Source organism: Perna viridis, chromosome 3 (assembly GCF_037379345.1).
Source record: "Perna viridis isolate PV_CMFRI_1.1 ecotype Kerala chromosome 3, ASM3737934v1, whole genome shotgun sequence".
NCBI lineage: Eukaryota > Metazoa > Mollusca > Bivalvia > Mytilida > Mytilidae > Perna > Perna viridis.
This window is the reverse complement of record NC_142447.1, coordinates 46871710-46892466: the sequence shown is the minus strand read 5'-3', so window position 1 is coordinate 46892466 and position 20757 is coordinate 46871710. Positions and strand designations below refer to the sequence as shown.

At 34.0% G+C, this 20757-nt stretch overlaps 1 long non-coding RNA gene across 1 annotated transcript; it reads left to right on the top strand.

Annotated features, from left to right (window-relative positions):
- Positions 1-1033: 1033 nt before the first annotated feature.
- On the top strand, positions 1034-13704 carry LOC148622613 (uncharacterized). The gene is made up of 2 exons (XR_015920673.1): positions 1034-1411; positions 12365-13704. It is a non-coding gene; the product is annotated as an uncharacterized LOC148622613 (long non-coding RNA).
- The last annotated feature ends 7053 nt before the right edge of the window (positions 13705-20757 follow it).

Sequence of the window (20757 nt, the reverse complement as noted above, 5' to 3'; positions counted from 1 at the left end):
TACAAACTTTCTATGATTCTACTTCCTGTGCGTCCGGTTCATCGTCTGTGACGAACCGTTGCGATAATGGAAGAGTAATCAAGGGAATCAATGTTATAGCGGTAATCAAAAGAATGGAACCCAGGGACAAACACCAGACATGGAAAACAGACATACACAACAAAGAACATAAAGTAACTAAAATTATACATACAAAGTAACAAAAGCAAAAGAACAACTCGGACTCCACTAAAAACTGAGAGCATGGACCAGGTGCACCGGTAGGGTAAGCGTCCTCTGCTTTTCTAGAAACACCCGCCGAGTTGCTCATAAAAAGTCCGGGGTAGACAAAAGAGGAAAGGAAAACTATGACCCATTGAACAAATCAGTTTGCATGGTACATATGCATACAACGTAACGATAAACGAGTTCATGATGAAGATCATCAAACCTCTGTAGTGATGACTTCAATCTTGTAGCAACATAGCCCTGTTCCAGAAGCCTATTTGTTAGAATTCTAGCGCGATACAAAAAGTCTGCGTAACTTCGGCAAGCTCTGGCATAACGTATGAGTTGTGATATGAACACTCCATACGCAGGAGCCGAAGGGATGTTGCCACAGATGAAATGTGTAATGCATTTGTGTTGTTCAATGTTCAATTAGTGCATTTATGTCTTTAAAGATATTCAAGAGAGTTCATATAACTCAAATGTGCATACAATTCAAATTTTTGAAAATTAGCAAGATATTGGAAATATCCGTGACAAATGAACTGAGACATTAACGTTTTTCATACACAGAAGTGCATAATATTTACTTTAAGAACATAATAATTATAACCTTTGTTTCATTGCTATGCATAGTCGCGATCACCTCTAACCTCTTTTCGAGTCTGTCAGTTTTTGTTGTCATAGAATACTTCTTAACTATCAGAAACTGCCCAGACTCATGGCACGCCTTGTCAGACTTGTTTAGGACAAACTCGGTCATAATCTGTCGTGGGTCGTGACACTCCCTGTCATCAACTGTTCTAGGTAGAATTATTCTGTTTGACGTCATTCTAAGGAGTTTCTTACGATAACAGTTCTAGAAAGATTATGATACTACTCTTCTGGATAACGTTATAGAGAACTTTTTTGGTTATAAAAAATTATTTTAAAATGGTTAGGTTACCCGTGTTTTCAATCGGACTTGCTATTTATATCTATATCAATCTACTGTTTTGAACAGGTTTCATTTATAATCGGACTTCCTGTTCTAAATGATGTCAAGCAGAATAGTGTCAGAAACTGTCTAAGGATATGCCAGTTTAAAACAGCTCACCGTATTTCTTTGTCACGACCTAGGACAGTTGATGTCAGGTATAAGGACAAGTGGGTCACAACCTTGGACAGCGTCGATCGCAGAACACTTTGACATAATTTAAGAGAGGTAAGTGATCGCAACAGTACACATTATCTGTTGTATTTTGAATTATTCAACCCTTCATTACAGCACTTCATTCATTCCAATACAACCCATTTTGACAACATTACTTCAAATCGACTGTAACAGCACCATTGAATTAAACGACGTCATTTTTACGTCTCAACTTCAACTTCATAACTGTCGTAATTCTGTATATTTATGTTCTGTGACTTGTGTATTCTTTTATCGTTGTACATGTAACTAATTTTTTTTTTTTGTAACACACAACATAATATGAAATTTTTGTGTATTTCTCTAAATTCTTCAAATGATGGATTTTTTACTAAACACCAAGTTCCATTAAGAAATAAATGACGGAAACTTTAATTTATCATTATTTTACCGCGGGTTGGCCATTTATGTCGTTATTTAAACCCTCGCTATTTCTCGAAGTAAACAGTGCGAAATAGATGGCCAGCCCTTCGTAAAACAGTGATATTAAAATAGAGTTCCCGTGATTCATTTTGATTTTAATAGGACTTTCTTCTTCATATGTTTGGATAGACGCAACCTATGTGCCTGCAGCAGAAATGTTGGTCTTGCGTTCTTTACTTTATTTTAACATGACTGTGGTCTAAAGAGCTTTGAAGCACGTCATATTAGAACCTAATATTAATAAAGTCGTATTTGAAAACAATGGTTTAAAAACATTCATTCAGAATAAGCATAACACAGACTGTTTTAATTCTTGTCTCAATTAAACGTTGATTACATTGTTTTCGTTCTCAAAAACGGCATCTCATACATTACCAAGCTGTAACACTTGCGAAGTCCATTACTTAAAACATTTAAAAGTTTAGGATATCATGATGGTATTGATGTATTTTCCGCCCTGTGGTTTCATTTTAAACATTTTCAAAACCTTTTGTAAATGCAAATAGTCAAACAATACAACTTTATATCATACAATAAAACTCTATATAATCATCTGTTTGATATTAATTCTGCTCGTGGCATTCCTGAACATAGTTTTTCGCATTATGAACGGATATTTCCATCTTAATCCTGTAGCTTTCATCTGACAGAAAGTTCTGATATTCATACCAAAGGGATTCGAAAAAAAATAGTTTTTCGTTTTATCTGAAACTAGAAATATTTCTAAATTTCGTTAAAATACGTCAGTTTTATATCGTCTGCAATCTTTAAAATAATAAATTTAACCGGAATTCATTTCTGAATTGAACAAATATTGTTTATAACACGATTTTATTTAATTTTCATTCTTTCGACATTTATTGCCGTGTAGTACTAACGAATAAGTCATAACCTTTATTAACGCATCTGTCCGTTAAATAGTCTAGAAATTTATAACGGAGAATTAAGAGAAGGAAGTAGGCTATGGATATCTGATATTACAACGCCAATCATATCGAGTAACATATTAAAGTTGATGTTAATGTTTTGAATATACCACCACATTGACAATAGCGTTCCTACCATCAAAATTCACATTGAACTGTTGCTTATTATCAACCTTGTCCTTTGTTACATTTATGCAGAGTTCATCAACTTATATTTTCTGTACAGTAAACAACCTCTCATCATTACAGTCTAATGACCTCATGAAATACAAAAAAAAAATTGCAGTAATATCGCCAGACAAGTCACGACAACAAAATACGGTCTTAATTAAAACGCAGCTGAAGTTGATTGTCTATTTTAGATTCGACCTCCTGGTTCCGGTATGGTACATGTATTCTACACCGAAAGGGACATAAAAATACCGGTGTCCACGCGTCAGTCCGACCGTCACACTTGACTTTCTGGACTCCGAAATAGCCAACGATTTTGTTCAAATTTGGTAGAATTGTTAGTCACTATATGTAGTTGATCATAATGTGCCATTTTGGTTCGAAAAATTTTGTTGGAGTTCTGGGACCTTTTTTTGTGACGTCGGGGAACATGTGACTACGCGTAGCAATCTAGTTGCTATAGTTATTAAGTCGCTAATATTGTTAGCGACTTCTTGCACTCGTAATTTCAGTACTTTATATTCACATTTGATTTGCATAATTATATATTTGTAGTCCACGTAATGCGCAGATTTGTGCCGTGTTTACGGCCATAGCGTCATAGTCCTAGCTTCTTAAGAGATAAAAATGTACCTCTAAAATATCATACACGTATGTTTTACGCGTGTTACTTGCTTGTTTGAGAACGGGAAGTTTAAATGAAATGATCGGTTAGCATTGAACATTAGCCAGTTTCCGATTCATGCACAGGGCTCGTTACAAGACTATATAGGTCATATACATGAGCACGGCCCCGATATCTATAAATATTCATTGCCAGTTGTGTAATCCGGGTCCTAGTCTGGTTCGAAATCCCTGGTCAATATCATAAGTGACCCAAAATATACACATGTGTGTGTGTGGTTTTTTTTGGTTTTTTTTGTTTTTGTTTTTGTTTTTTTTTTTTTTGATTGTATGAGAACGGGAAGTTTACATTAAAAGATGAAATGATCGGTTAGCATTGAATATATTTAATATCACCCAGTTTTCAAGTCAAACACAGGGGCTTTACAATTGACTATATATGTGTCATATCAGGACCCCGATATCTATATATAGCCATTGCCAGTTGTTTAATCTGGTTCGGTGTAATTGAAAACATTCGGGTCATCGCGGTTACGAAAGAGTACGCAATCATGTCAAGAAAACCAAGATTTTAGCGGAAGTCCCCCCATTTCGGATGTTGAAAGTAAGCCAAAATCAGTGACGTAGAATATTTGACGATTTGCGACTTCAGTCTTTGATTTATTAATGTAAGCGAAAAGGAACGAATTTGATTTATGTCGAACTATTTTCCCATTTCTTAATTAGTGTCTAATTTTCAAGTGAAAGTCGCGATTAAGTTTTCATTTCGGAAACGACATTCGGGAATGAATAGGGAAACTTTAAAGCTTTCTTTATATACGTAACAAATAAAGTTATGTGAATTAGAGTGAATATTCAGGGAGAAAAAAACATTACAATAACATGAATAACATGAACAAAAATTCTCCTGGACCCTTAAGTAGTTGACATCAACATTCTTCTGGACCCTTAAGTAGTCGACATCAACATTCTCCTGGATACCAAAGTAGCCGACATCAACACGAAAAAATCAGAAGTTATCTTAAAAGTTTACTCAGGCAAAATATTTTCATATGTTTTTTTTATGAATTTCACATGATGTCCATTTAAATTGAGCTAAAAGTTTTGAAGACGGACTTCACGTAAAATTCGTGTGAAATGAGCCGTCACATGAATTTGAAGTTGTCATACCAAAATCAAGACCGTTTTTATGCAACACGGGTAACCCACCTGATCAGTATAAAAAAAACATACCTAACTGAAGTAATAAATAAATTGGTTTGTTTTTTTTTTGTTTTTGTTTTTGTTTTGTTTTGTTTTGTTTTGTTTTTTGCTTTTTTTGTTTTTTTTTTTTTTTGTAAGTACAGTTAAAGTACTTTTTGTACGCTACCACTCAATCTGGTAGATGAACATAGATCTCACCGACGCAATCACATAATCTCGATTCTGTTCTAGACTACGTTGTACCAGAATAAATGTTGCGTAATATAGGACTTGTGTAAGATTTTATAGTGCAAAAAGAACAAATGGTTCTAAACACGTTTGATTGCAAAAATCTTGTATTTAGTGATTTGATCTTTGAAATGTTTATATAAGAAAAAGGTGTGGAAATAAAGAATTCTGTATCCAGATCAGAGGTGAGCAGTGAACAGAAATAAACTAATTTAAAGTGTTCAACACAAAAATCTTTTTAGTTTTTACATTCTGAACATTACATTTGGAGAGAGTGATAATAAGATCTTAATATCACATTTCCTAAACCTGCTAAGTAAACTATTAATTAAGGATTGTTCCAATTTAATTTTGAATTTATGGCCCCTACCATTTTAGAATTAGGGCCACCCATGTAACTGACAGATACCACACTGTTGGTTTCTGTTAATCTGAAAAAATTGAGAGTCCAGAATTTTTTTAAGCTAACCTACATAAAGTGAAATGGTCAATATTAACAGGACATTGCGAGTTCAACACATCCATACAAGTACACCTTTAGAGAAGAAGAATAGTTATATGTATATGACATGTCTTATGGTTGTGGCAAGTCATTGTGGAATTTGTTCCCCATTTATTGATATCTGTAACACATATAGTAGATATTTAGTAACACATGTTAGTAGATATTTAGTAACACATGTTAATAGATATTTATCAATATGTGCATAATTCAATTATTGATTTCAGTAAATGGAGTTTTCTAGACGATGCAAACACGTTCAACCTACCGCTGCACCTGGTCCAAGCTCCAAGTTTTAAGTGGAGTCCGAGATTCTCATTTACTTTTGTTACTATGTATGTGCTATTTTAGTTACTTTATGTTCATTGTTGTGTTGGTCTGTTTTATATGTCGGGTTTTTGTCCCTGGATAACATTCCTTTGAACAAGTTCCGAACACCTGTTAAATCCGGGCGTCTTTCGACACTCGTGATTATGTTTTGATTTTATACTCTTTCCAATAAATTATCCCATCATTCTTATATTAGAAACTTGTAATATCAACCACGTACTTCTTAATCAACATTAACAGAGTAATCTAGGGAACCAAAGATATAGCAGTAATCAAAAGAATGTAATCCAGGGACAAAGACCAGACATGGAAAACAGACATACACAGCAAAGAACATAAAGTAACTAAAATCATACATACAAAGTAACAAACGCAAATGAGCAACTCGGGCTCCACTAAAAACTGGGAGTATGGACCAGGTGCACCGGTAGGGTAAGCGTCCTCTGCTTTTCTAGAAACACCCGCCAAGTTATGGATGACAATCTAAAAATATACATTTAACAGTGTTGATTTTTCCTCTAATGGTCAAATTACAAGATAAGATAAATGTCAATGCACTTCGATAAAACGTCATAATGTCAGCACATTCATTGTTTTTAATCTTTATAACATTAAGACAACATACGAAGGTGTATGTAATTACATTGAAAAATCGACTTCCCATTTTATTTTAACTTTCCGCAAACATGCATTTTACATTTGTTTGGTGACGTGATAGAAGTCATTTCAGATAACTACGTGTATTCATTACCTGTTTTCAGAGAGAGGGTTAACTGACAGTGTTTATAAGGTCACTTAAGCTTGTCTTGCAAAAGACATAACGCGTTCCGTTCAGCTTAAATTACTATCAAACCAACAACATTAAAAACCCAGTGTCCCTTAATAAACTCCGAAAACATGTTGAACCTATAATATATTTTACAATTTGCAAAATGGAACATTGTTTGGGTTTAATTGTTTCAACATTTTGCCCAGTTCTTACAATCAAAACTGCATTATTTTCTATTTTTGTGGTATGTCACATACAACAGGAAAATTTATTACTGTGAATCTCTGGTGCAAAACAATCATGTAAGAAATCTCAAGACTATATTCGTCAAATCTCAATACTCCATTCGTCAAATCTCAAGACTCAATTCATCAAATCTCAATACTCCAATCGTCTTAGTAAGTCTTTGTAATGTGAAAGGCAGAGGTTGTACATACCTTATTAAGTCTTTTAAATGTGAAATACAGAAGTTGTACATTCCTGAATCTTTGTAATTTGAAAGGCAGAGGTTGTTAATCCCTTACTACGTCTTTTAAATGTGAAAGACATATGTTGTACATCCCTTACTATGTCTTTATACTGTAAAATAGAGAGGTTGACATCCCTTACCAAGTCTTTGTAATGTAAAAGAGAGAGGTTGATATCCCTTACCAAGGCTTTGTAATGTGAAAATGTGAAAGGCAGAAGTTGTACATCCCTTACCAAGTCTTTGCAATGTGAAAGGCAGATGTTGTACATCTCTTACTAAGTCTTTGTAATGTGAAAGCAGATGTTTTACATCTCTTGCTAAGTCTGTAATGTGAGAGACAGAGGTTGTACATCCCCTCCTAAATATTTGTAATGTGAGAGGCAGGGGTTGTTAATCGCTTACTAAGTCTTTGTAATGTGAAAGGCAGAGGTTGTACATACCTTACTAACTCTTTGAAATGTGAAATGCAGAAGTTGTACATTCCTAAATCTTTGTAATTTGAAAGGCAGAGGTTGATATCCCTTACTGAGTCTTTTTAATGTGAGAGGCAGAGGTTGTTTTTCTCTTACTACGTCTTTGTAATGTAAAAGACAGAGGTTGTACATCTTTTACAAAGTATTATAATGTAGAAGTCAGAGGTTGTTCATTTCTTACTAAGTCTTTATAATGTCAAAGACAGAAGTTTTTCATCCCAACTAAGTTTTTGAAATGTGTAAGGCAGAGGTTGTACATCCTTTACTAGGTCTGTAATGTGAGAGGCAGAAGTTATACATCCCTTACGCTTACTATACAGTTTATACAGTCCTCATAACAGCACAGAGAGCCCGATTTCAGCTTTAAACTGTAATACAGAGTCAGAAACTTAACTACTAAGTAGTTTCGTTTCTTTTACAAAAACAAAATGTTCAAAAGTCATAGCTTACTTCTCAAATTTCTCAAATTATGACATAAAAACCCTTGTTAATTTAAAACTGTGAAATCATAACGGTATTGAAATATTCAACTCCACCCTCTAACATGTCACACATGCATCGTATTCAATTCCTCACGTCTTCTTAAAAAAATCGTCAAAAGACCAAACCATCAAGTTAAACAGGGATTTTCGCAACAGTCGGTTGTCTTTGAATTATTATAGGTCAAGTGCGCGTTCTTGCACCAATATTCGATGAGATTGAAGAAGCTAATATATCACGTCCCAGATTTTCCTTGGCCGTTTTCGGAACACTGTACACTGTGCAAAAAGTCAAACAAAATAAATTTGGACCTAAATCTTTGATGTCCGTGAATAGAAATTTGAATGTCATCACACACGTAGAAAATACTAATAACAAAGGCTGGTTACAATTTAAAGCATTTTTAATCATCAAAATCGTTAACTTACTATGTTTCATCACAGTAACCGAAAAACCAAACAGTAGGAGTACGAAAAAAAGACCTTACCCGATACCTCCCATCTCTGGAGAATCAAAACCAAGAGAAGCAATCGCTCATCAACTTTTCAATGGCAAACAATTCCTGGGAAACTAGAAAAGTTCAATAATTTCCGTCTAGCCTTTAATCTCGGACAAAATTTAATGAGGTCAGTCCTAATGGAGCACCTAGCTCATTTCATTGTGTACATATCTTACAAACAATCATCTGTTTTCCATGGTAACGACATACATATCGTGCCATAGTCACTTCCATAAAATGCACCACCTTTCTGATTTTACAAAATCTTTCTTGATTTCTAAAATGTTAGAAGGCTTTTGTAGGGAAAAAAGAAAGCACCCGCTTGTTCGCGTTCCGATTAGCCAAGATATGTTAAAACGTCTCTTAACATCTACAAAGTCAGTTTGGTTTCAAATTATTTTGCTAGTATGTTATCTGCGACGTTTTCTCTGGCGTTCTTAGTTATTCTAAGAGTAAGCGAATTCACAGTTCAAAACGGGCAGGATGACCAGGACATGCAATTAACCTCCGTGACGTAGCATTTTACAGTTCTTGCGCTTCAGAGTTGCTTCTAAATATTCGCACATCAAAACCCGACTAAAGAACCCAATCCGTTACCTTGATAATTAAAACAAACATACTATTGTACGCCCTGAATCTTTGTCTATACTAACATGGCTTGGGAAAAGAGGAATGGTTCTGGGAGGATTTGACAGGTACTGTCAAGAACAAAATTAAGACCAGTCATGCCATACATTTTGGTTATACAATTAACGGCCTTAGTGACACTGCAACCATAGGACTCAAGCGAAGATATGAAAACAGACTTTCTAAGGCTCTTAAGCTTTTTCTGTCAAATACGAAAATAATATGGAGCGATAAATGCAAGAACAATGATAAACCGAGAAAACTTTTGAAATTGGAGCTTAGAAACGCCGTAACCAAAGAAGGGATATTTAATTAGGCGTCCAAATATTCGCGCTGTCGAAAAGAGACTATTCCGATATGACGAAACCCATTTATCTGATGACGGATACTCCATTTACTTGAACAATTTGAAAGGAGCTTTTGGATTTTTTTTCTGTCAGCCTCGGACTGCAAGAGTTTCCCAAGGAATTTATTATTTTAGATCAAACGTTAACAACACACAAACATTTATCTACTATACACAAACATTACAGTTACATAAATAGCAATATAAAATATAGGTTCAACTTAGGCGCTGTTTCTCTCAAGTTTTCGTTGGAGATCTTTGCAGGCCAGTACATCTTGAATATTTTTCTAAGACATTTATGTTACTCAGGTAGATAAAGCTGTCAACATCTTCTACCCCTTTCCCATTATTGTTAGGGATTGGTTATCCTAAACGTTGAGGTGCATTGCTTTCATTTTTGCAGCATTTATTTTAGTTTTATTAATGTTGCGTAGTTGTTTAAATTGTCCACTTTTTCTGCATCTGATCTTTTATGCTTGTGAGAAGAGTAATATCTTCTGCAAAATCTAGATCGTCAAGTTGTGTTTTCATTTTCCACCTTATACTAGTGTTGTTATCTGTAGTGGTCTGTCTCGTAATCCTATCAATGATGAGAAGGGACAGAAAGCCTGGCATGTTGCACCCTTGCTTTACACCTGATTTAATGTCGAACCATTCATACACACCTATACCATCAATGACTGTAATCTATTGCCTTCATACATTACCTTGACTTTCTCGACAAATGTTTCCGGTATTCTATATACTTTCATAATATTCCATAGTGTTTCTCGATGGACACTGTCAAACGCTTTCTCAATTTTCTCAGTTTTGGTGTGTCTATATACACTCGCGTGAGAAAGCGAGTGTGTATAGACACATTGATATTGATATGCATACCATGAGTGACTGGTTCTATTCTGATAATAGTTTAGGCTTACCTAAACATTGAATAGCTAAATTATGCTATACATGCAACATCAAAAATAATTCTGCTTTATTTTGATGCATTTCTTTGTACCAGAGGGTAATGGGATGCGACCCGTCGTATTGAGAATCTATGTGACCTCTCTTTCTCCCTTGTTTTGCCTTCCAAGAGGAAAATGAGCATCGATTGTTACCAATGGTGCCCAGTCTTGCCCTAGATCAAATCAGTGATTCTGCAAATATTGATATTGCCAAACTTGTGGCCATTTTCATCTAAAACTTAAAATACAATGGAATCTAGAATTAAATACATTACATACTTATAACGTCAACCTACCATATTAACTTTGGTCAAAAGGCAATTTGTTAAAGTATAGAACAACAAGAAGCTAAGACTTCGTATGCATTCTGATCATACTTACTCGTATGATTACATTCAATAAAGTACCCAATTACACGCCTCCCCTTGAGTGATAAATAACTATGTTTTGATTCTGTATTTGTCACGCATTATCGCTAAGGATGGATATTATAACTAGTTCAATTAATGTCGTTTTGATGAATTGAACTATACCTTTTTTCTTTCGATAAATGAAAAATAAGATTGATTTCTTGCATTTTTTCTCTGCAAGATCTATTATATTGCCTTGATGACAATAATAACAATATTAATATGGACCCGATAAAATTGATTGTTTGCACATAAAAATTTCCTTGCAAATATAGTAGTGGTTCCTGAAAACTAATGAGGAAACTGAGACTGCCAAATTGCTTTAATATTTTTTTCTGTCATTGGAGTCGTAATTATGAAAGGAGGCTTATCTGTTGTCTAATTTAAAGCTTGGTTAGATAAGGTATATATAACGTTACTTTCATGGTATATTTCTTGATCATAAACAATTAATACTTAAGAGGTATAACTGATAACTGGTATGTATCCCCTTGTTGCTGGTACATGTAATTAAAATGACAGGAAATTATATTGCAGTGGAACGAACACTTTAATTTCTATGATACGTTTATGCTCAGAAGTAAGAATTGGCATATTTTCAAATTCTAACTAGGTTCTACGAGATTAAGGGGCAATGTTGACCTCGTAAGTTTGAATAAACTAGCGTTAAGTGGACTGATCCCTAATAAAATTTAACAACTCAGCTTTATCATTGTGTACCCTTTTCTGATGAGAATGTGTATTTTGATTTGTCACCGTGTCTAACCCCAGAGCAGGTTTTCTGAGAGAAAAAGTGGTTAACGTCTATTATGGGCAAATATTAAAAAAAAACGCTTTAAATTTATCTATTTCGAATAATTTTACCTAATTTTTGGTATCAAATGATACTGTTGCATCAATCTTTGAGAGGTAGTAAAACCTGGAGTTGAATTAAAATGTTGTGATTTTGCAAATATGATAGCATTTATTGGAAAAAAGAATCCTGCAGACTAAATAATGACTAAAGGGGTACCCGATATGCATTTGAGGTTCCTGGCGGACCGTTTTGAGGCCAAAGAGCAACCAATGAGCCACATTCGCTTTGTTTACATTTGCTTTTCTTGAATGATTGAGAAAATTGTACATTTTGCTCCTATAGACAAGCAACCGCTTAAAGATTGATCATTTTAGCACCGATTGCTCATATTTCTGTAGAGATTTACCTAACTGTCATTCATGATAGAGTAATTTATTAACGTTACCCACTTATGACCGTAAATGAACAAACAACAGCGTTAGGGAAACATTAATCCGGCGTTGAAACCGTAAAACCTGTGTTAGGGGTAAGATACGGTTTGTATTGGCCTCTGTGAAACCAATAATTTTTAATACAATACACATTTACACCACCACACTACTCATATCAAAAAGAGGATATACTATTTTTGTGGGTTTTAAGTCTGCCGTTGAAGTTCTTGTAATGCATTTCACCTTTTTCTTTTTAATTATTAAACAGTTAATTTCATAGCAAATGTTTATGTACCTAATTTATTTTTTAGATGGATGGTAAACTGAACAGAACATTCCTTACAGACTTGCTTGGATTCGTTGACACAGAAAACGAACCACATAAATTTAGTGTGACTAACTTTGCCATTTTCCTAAACATTTCAACAATTCTATTTAACTCTTTTGTTATTTTTATAATTTCTACGCATACAAAGATCTCTAGTCAATCATCGTATTTACAAGTGATTAATACATGCATTGCCAATTTTCTGAATGGGATTGTGGTAATCCCATTTTCGATATACTCACAACTGCACGCGTGGAATTTTAGTCAATCGACTTGTCACTTTTGGATTATAATGGATGTATACCTGCCATTTGTAACTATTCTGATTGTCATCATGATTTTTATTGAAAAGCTTGTCATGTTGACGAAGTGCAAGCAATTCTGTAGTCGTTCAAAAATATTCGTCACGCTTGAATTGCTTTTACCATGGACAGTTGCTATGTTTATAATATTCCCAATATGGATAGAAGGTTCATTCTCAATACCAGGTGGTTTTGGATATTGTTTTGTTCATCTAAGCAATGATGCCGCCCTCCTTTCTCATATAATGACATTTTTTCTACCATCCTGGATTTCTATTATATTAACTATAATAATTCTCATCAAACGTTGTAGAGGCAACTCAAGCAATGAAAGACTGACGCGAAATAACAATAATACACGAATTAGGTCAGAGAACAATGTACACCAACAATGTACCATATCGCTTATAAGTCTCTTCTTTTCTAACTATAGTTATCTGGTACTCTGGTTTCCACATCAGTTTGTCAGCGTTCTTCTTATTTTCTGCGAAAGATGCTCGCCACCCCACCATATTCTAGTAGGAATTTCTTGGCTTGGAGCCTTAACATCTGCACTTGCTCCATTACTGTGGTTTACGGACAAAGAAATAAGAAAAAGAGCTAAATACCTACTTTGTTCCATCAAGCTCTGCCAAAAACGTTCATCTTTCACGAGTACGGATAGCAATGAATTTGAATTACTGGATAGCTTCGATCGGTCTACTACATGTTCAACTACTTTATAGATAAATACTGTCTAGTCAAATAAAAGTTGATTCGTCTCCTCGTCATTGAGTTACAAATAATCAGACCAGATCAGAAACATGCATGGAACATAGTAATCTGTGTATTGTTTTTTCTACATGTCGTTATATTAGACAGTCACACTTTCCTATCATCATAATTACTTGAATATCATTAAGTCAAAGGAAAGTAGAAAGGAAACGTACCAGAGATACAATAATTACAGGGCACCACGCGGAGATTACTTCCACTGATACGGAAACGTTCTGAGGATATTCTTAAGTAAATATTTATTTGATGGTCTTCGTCCTGAAACTGTTTCCTTCCTTTATGTTTGATGCCAAGTAGAACAGGCACATCCCATAGCATCTAATGTTAGAGTGAAATAGAAAGACACCCGTGTATTTGTGGAGAAGCAGCTTAATTGTACAGTATCCTAACAAAGATTGAACAAAAAATGGGAAATTGGGCGCATTATCCTTGTTTAAAAAAATTTAAAAAAATTCGTAACTTTTTTTTTAATTTCTTGTCGTTTGGTCGAGGTATTGTTTCACTGTTGATTTGTTTTTTTTATTGATATCTAGGGGTATTTTGCGTGTTCTGTTATGTTTTTGTTATTTTATTTTTCATTTATATTATTTGCTAGATTTGTTTGTGGTTTGATTAATAGGAGTAGTAAAATATCCACATAGTGACAAAACATGTCACTTCAAGATGCAATTATGTATTGTATATCTTTAATCCTTGTCACCTTTTAAAATGTAGACCTAGTTAAACATAGAACAATGTTTTAGTGTTATTAAGAAGCAATCTTTATAAAAAAATAATAAAAAAGCAAGAGACTGTAGATAATTAACGCATGTCAAAAACCAAAACAAAATCACTTTTATTTCTAATTCAGAAACAGTTACAGACCACAAAACCTGTCTGTCATTTTGTTGTTGCGCTTTCGAAATAAAAATCATATAGACAGTGATGAAGTTGGCACTTTGCAAGAGTTATATTTCTTAATTTAATTTGATTAAGTTACTTTTAGTGATAGATGAATGTATGGATTAATCAGAATACAGGAATGACTATCATTACGAATAAATTATATCTAGACAAAAAAAAGCATCGTTTGTTCGGTGGGTTTTTCTACACAGTGAATCACTTCTGTCATAGACAGTTTCTGAATGTTATGTGGACTGGTACTTAATACTAATAAATAAAACCAAAAGTCGGTATATAGAGTGTTGCCTTTACGATAAGGAGGAAGACATAATTAGCACAGACATTCTACCTAGGAACTCACGAAAGAAGCTGTTAAATTATGATTTAGTGTCCGAACATAGCTCATATGCATTTGTACATCCGAGTAAGTTTAATTAAGCATGGACCCTTACAAAAACAGTACATGTAGATAAGAAATGCAGACGGAATATTCTAAACATTCTTTTCTATTCATGACATCGTCCATTTAAGTAAATTCAGTGAAAACCATGTTAAGATCGATTTTTCAAATTTGAGAGCCTGGGCATACTGAGACAAAACGAAAACACCAATATTTTACATCGGTAGGAAACAGGCTACTTATTCAACTTATATTATTTTAAACCTGCTTAAAATTAAAGTCTCACAACCGATATATAAATAGAAGTAAAATATGGTAGAATATAGTCAATCGTCTTTTTGATTGAAAGTTTTCTACAATCTGTTAAGCATTATACAGATTGAAGTGTTATACTTAAAGTTCTATTATGTGCTTGCTTTATTTTGCCTTCAAATAGTGTAGATATGATTAAATATGATAATGCAGAACAGCAAATCTTTACTTTTACGAAAAAAAAACAAGGACCTTTTCTCTGTTCATATTTGGCCGTTCCACAATGGTCATATACAATTCTAACATGACGTCTATCCGAAATATTTCTTGGATGATGTACCAGATGTGCCGGAAATGTGTCCTTCCACCTGATGTTAACTTTTGAAAGTACTTCAGTATTCTTTCAACTAAAGTCGAAAATGAAAAATCTCCGCAAATGATCTTATCGCTTACGTCAAGACCCAATATCCTTTGTTTGGTTTCTGAGAAACACCAAACCAGTTATCCTTGACATACATGTCCTCTGCCATCGTTGATAAAAGACAGTATTAATAATTTTTATCAATTTTGATCGAAGATCAGAATTGATATAGCAGTCGCCAGAGCCTTTAAATCTGTAAAACCTGATAGCATCTGTAATTATCTTACACTTCCGCAGGAAAGTAGTTGCATTTTGCATACCTCATTAAGATTGGAATGCAGATGGTCACCTTTATAAGTATTTCTTATATATCAAATTCCACTCTGTGTTATTTACGGCAATAAAAAAAACAGTAAACAACTTTTCCTCAAACTGAATTTGCTTATTAATTTGGTTTGTGTTAACAACAATCAAATTAAAAATATCTGAGCTCTAATCTCTTATCGGTACATGTTTATTTCTACGCATTTACCTGAATTAACCAGTCGATTAGTATCGATGTGTTGAAGTTGCATAGTATTTATTTTAGACGCATAATAAACCTTTTGATGTTAAGCTAGAAATGAAACCCTACGATATTATGAATAATCAACAATCATAGAACTGAAATATAAAGAAAACTGCTGAGTACTGATTTGAATAGCTGTCCTAAGGCATTTCATGCAGGCCGTGATAGAAAAAAGAGGAGGTGGTTACGATCAAGAAAATTTGTATAAATAAAAGGGGTTAAGGGCTCATATTTTGCAATCTGTTTTTTACAAAGGAGTAGCATAATCCCCGAAACCATCCTGACGTATCATCCAATGTATCGTGTATTTTTATTAGTTTCCGCTTTGTGACATCAGAAGCCCAGATATGACAAATAAAAAATGAAACTTTACAAAGACAATGCCCATAAAAATTTTGATAATGCATTTCTCGGGAATTGTCTTTCTTTTTGGTCTGGTGCTATTGCTTTTTTTTCATCATTCTTAATCTATTTGACTATTTTGACCATTTGTATATTATTATAATAGAGCTGCAGGTGCATGGCTAATGTTCCTGCAATAGACACGATTGTTGAGGATCATATATCTAAGAATATGATTTATTTCAATAATTGTGGATTAAGTTTCGACCTGGAGGTCGATAAATTGAATTTAGACCTGAAAATTTAAAAACTGAGAATGGCCAACTAGTAGTTTGTAGTTCAATTATGCACTGTGTCGGAGGATTTTGAGTACATTCATCTAGGTGTTCCGTGTAAACCGATATCGAAACTGAATATTACGCGAACTGGCGCACTGTTACGATGCATCGTGAATGTTTGTGTTTTTTTTTCTAAATTCGTAACCAGAATGGTGAATTTAGAAATAAAAACAAAGAGTTGAATATTAACCACTTAAAACAATAAGCTTGTGTTGAGATACGTTTGAGTTCGATCCACGAACTTTCCCTTTTATTCCATTTTTTTTTTTTTTTTTGCAATTTGACGATTATTTGATCGTAAGATATAAATTGATTCAGTACATGAGTACTTTGATTTTAAGATTCCTTTTAAAATAATGAATGTTTTGCGTCTTTTGAACAATTGTCTGTTTAAGATTTTTAAATTTGTTTGCCTTTGTGGTATTTTACAAACTTTTTTTTTTAAGAAAGTCCGTATCTAGGTAGAAATAATAAAGTCATCTGTATGGTATGTACTATAAATGTACAAATGCATTTTCCAATAACACACTTGTTTTCTCAGTCGATACAGTGAAGTGATAATTATGTTCCTGCTGTTCTAATAAAGTACCTACAATACTTGAAACGTCACAATGAGCTTTCAGATAGATTGCCCATAACTGTATTTTGGAACCTATCTTGGGTAGAATTCTCAAAAACTGTTTTAGCCCTGGAAACCATTATAAAAACTCTATTTCAACACTGGTATCCATTGTCAGCAACTGTTTTAAAAGGAACCGTTCCTGGAATGTTCTGTCGACAATTTCTGACAAATAAAACGAGAAATAGTTGTTGATGAATGTAATAAGTGTGCATCTCTCAACCAATAATCATACAATGCTACTCGGTTTAAAAAATGTTGATTTCTCAAATCTAGTCGATTCTGCAGTTCTGGTAGTCGTCAGCTAGAAGCATATGTTTGTTCAGATTTTTGAAAGTCTTTCTGCTTATTTTCATTTCTAAATCATCATCTCTTATATCTATAGCTCAATACAAATAACATTTTTTACTCGTATGTCTACAAACATCAAAGAGAATGAAGTGCGCGTTTGACAAGGAGTATACTAGTATAACGTCTGTTTTCTATTGTTAGTTTGTTGCCTTTAACTGAAGTATTACGGGAACTAACATTATTTTACTAAATAATTTCTGTTCTTAACACTAAGAGGAAAGACATTTCTGTCCTAACATTCATTTATAACAGATTACAAGATTGAAATCTTTATCTGTGCTTCAAGGCAAGTAAGATGTTCATTTTTTAAAATACTGTTCATGGAAAGTTAAAATTAATTTCACTAACGGAAAAAAAGAAGTTAAGACTTTTCCGTAAGTTGTCTTGAAAGAGTAATCAAAGGAACCAAGATTTTAGCGGGAATCAAATGAATGCAATACAGGAACATGGAAATCAGACACACACAACATAGAACATGAAATAACCCCAAACAAATCACGTGCAAAGAAATATAAGCAAATGAGCAATTCGAACTCCACTAAAAACTGGGGGCATGGATCAGGTGAACCGGTAGGGTAAGTGTCCTCTGCTTATCGAGAAACACGTGCCGAGTTGCTAAAAAAAGTAAAGTCCGGGGTAGACGAAAGAGGAAAAGATAATTATGAAACGGTGAACAAATCGGTTGTCATGCTGCAGCTGGATATACCGTAACGATCCACTACTTCACAATCACGACCATAAAAACGTCTGTAGTGATGACTTCAGTCTTGTAGCAACATAACCCTGTTCTAGAAGCCTACTTGAAAGAAGTCTAGTTCGGAACAAAAAGTCTGTGTAGTTACGACAAGCTTTGACATAAAGTATGAGTTGTGATTTGAAAACTCCATACACAGATGCTGAAGGGATGTTGCCACAGATGAAAGGAAAGTTGACAATGCGGGATGAAAGTCATCACTTTTGACGTAGTTTGGTCAGTAGTTTTCCTTTTCTATCGATCTCTGTGAAGGTCAACATACGAGGCAAGTTTTTTGGGGTAGATGCGACGTATAAAATCCCCGAAACTATGCTTGTTTAAAGATAATGCATCATCTATATAGCGGAAACTGAGATCAAAGGATCCGGCTAAACGATGTTTCTTCTTTTGGATCAGATCAACTGTAAAGTCAGCCTCATGAGAGTGAAGGAATAGGTCAACGAGTAGAATAGCACAAAACCAGCATTTGGATTACATCTTCTTTGGTATATTTGGAAAATGATTTGGAATCATTGTCTGCAAAGTATGAAGAATCTACACCAAGTACTACGTATCTGAATCTAAGTGTACCGTCTTTTCTGGAGTAACAACAATGTATGTGTCTAATTTTAACTGATTGTGGGAAATAGAATTAGAAAGGGTTAACAAAAATCATAGATCTTAATGTATAGTGTACAATCTATTCTGACAATAGTCTTAAATTGAGGGGTTCCAGAAGATCTTTCGAATTTTCCATGGTCCACATTGAATTAATACCACTACGGGAGTAACAAGTATCGTGGTAAGACATTAACAGACAGACTAAAAGAGGATAGCGCAGATTTATGGGTTTCCACTATCTCTTCTTTCGAGATTGCGGTAGCAGTGTAGGTCATATTACAGCTGTTATTTCTACGTCTACCTCCGATGCTAAGCATTGGATGTCATGCGTCTTGCAGACAAAAAAAAGTTGTTTTGGGTTTGGTCCACTGGTGCGACAATATATTTGTTATGTATACTAGACAATGTTTTAGTTACTTCAGGGTCTCCGAAAACTGATATAGCATTGACACTCATTTATAATTACCCATTTAAAACTTTCATACGCTTCGAAATTAAAGGCCTCACAGTCTCTACCCACTCTTGACAGTGAATCAATATCTTCGACTTCTCGTTTTATCGATTTTGTGCAGTCCTCCACAACACCCATACAAATTTAATTCCAATTTATAGAGCGTGGTTCACTGTACTAAGGACCTTTAGAAAGGGTTTTACGGGGAAATATATATATATATATATATATATATATATATATATATATATATATATATATATATATATATATATATATATATATATATATATATATATGTTTAATCCCCGTAATAACGTGACCGGAAGGACTATATTGGAATGGAGATTGTTTTCAAGAATAGTCAGGTGGTTTAGCCTCAAAGTCTTCAATCACGAGGTCAAGCAACATCCTTTTATGACTGAAGGTTTTGGATGCAATAGGTGAAGTATCGGAATATGAAATAATCTGTTTTGAAATACGACGGAATTTTGTTAGAGGATGTTAGCCATATTAATTGCACTTTATACCTTTGTTGACAAACGGTAGTGGAAGAAACCTTTTTTCTTCATATTGAGCTTTAATACAAACTGGATTAATGGTCTGTTGAAACCAGTATCCAAAATGATGGCCTCAAGTTTTTATAATGATGAGGTATGTAGGCTCAGAAAAAAAACTTGTTTTGTAAAAGGGAGCGTAGTGAAGTGTGAGGTATAAAGTTGAGTTTAGTTCGAATGCGATGAATTCTAAGAGGTTTTTGTATGAAAGGAAGAAGACCATCTATGGAGACATCATGCATATTAGTTGATGTATAGTGGCGATGGCCATGATTCCTTATCCGTCTTGGATTTTTGTTGAATAAATTGATCACATTTACGTTATTGTTATACTGACTTGAAAGGTTTCCAATTCTTCTGATGTTGTTATTGCACCCGTAAGGTATTGCAGTACCTTGTCTGCGTACCCAGTATTCCTTTCTTTCCCTACGATAGCTTTTACTTAGGACAGGACTGTACGTTGGATGGTATACACAATTGTGGTTTTGTAGTCAGGTGTCTTCCATTTGTGGGTTTCTGATCTGAACGTGATTTATATTGACCATTATATATGCTTAAACTGCTGCTAATATTTTACTAGTCCAAAATGTGCACACAGTTTATACTATGTATCGAAGATGATTGATGATTACTTTGAATTCTTTAAATTTAATTACCTCAAAATGAAATTGTCTAGATCATAGTTTCTAACACAAGAAAAAGAATAGAAATTCAAAAATCGATGTTAAAACTCCTCTGCATATATGCAAGTTAATGATGTGATCTGTTATGCAATTAAAATTATTAATTTAATTGTTTCAACCAAATGTTTAAGCAATTTTGCAT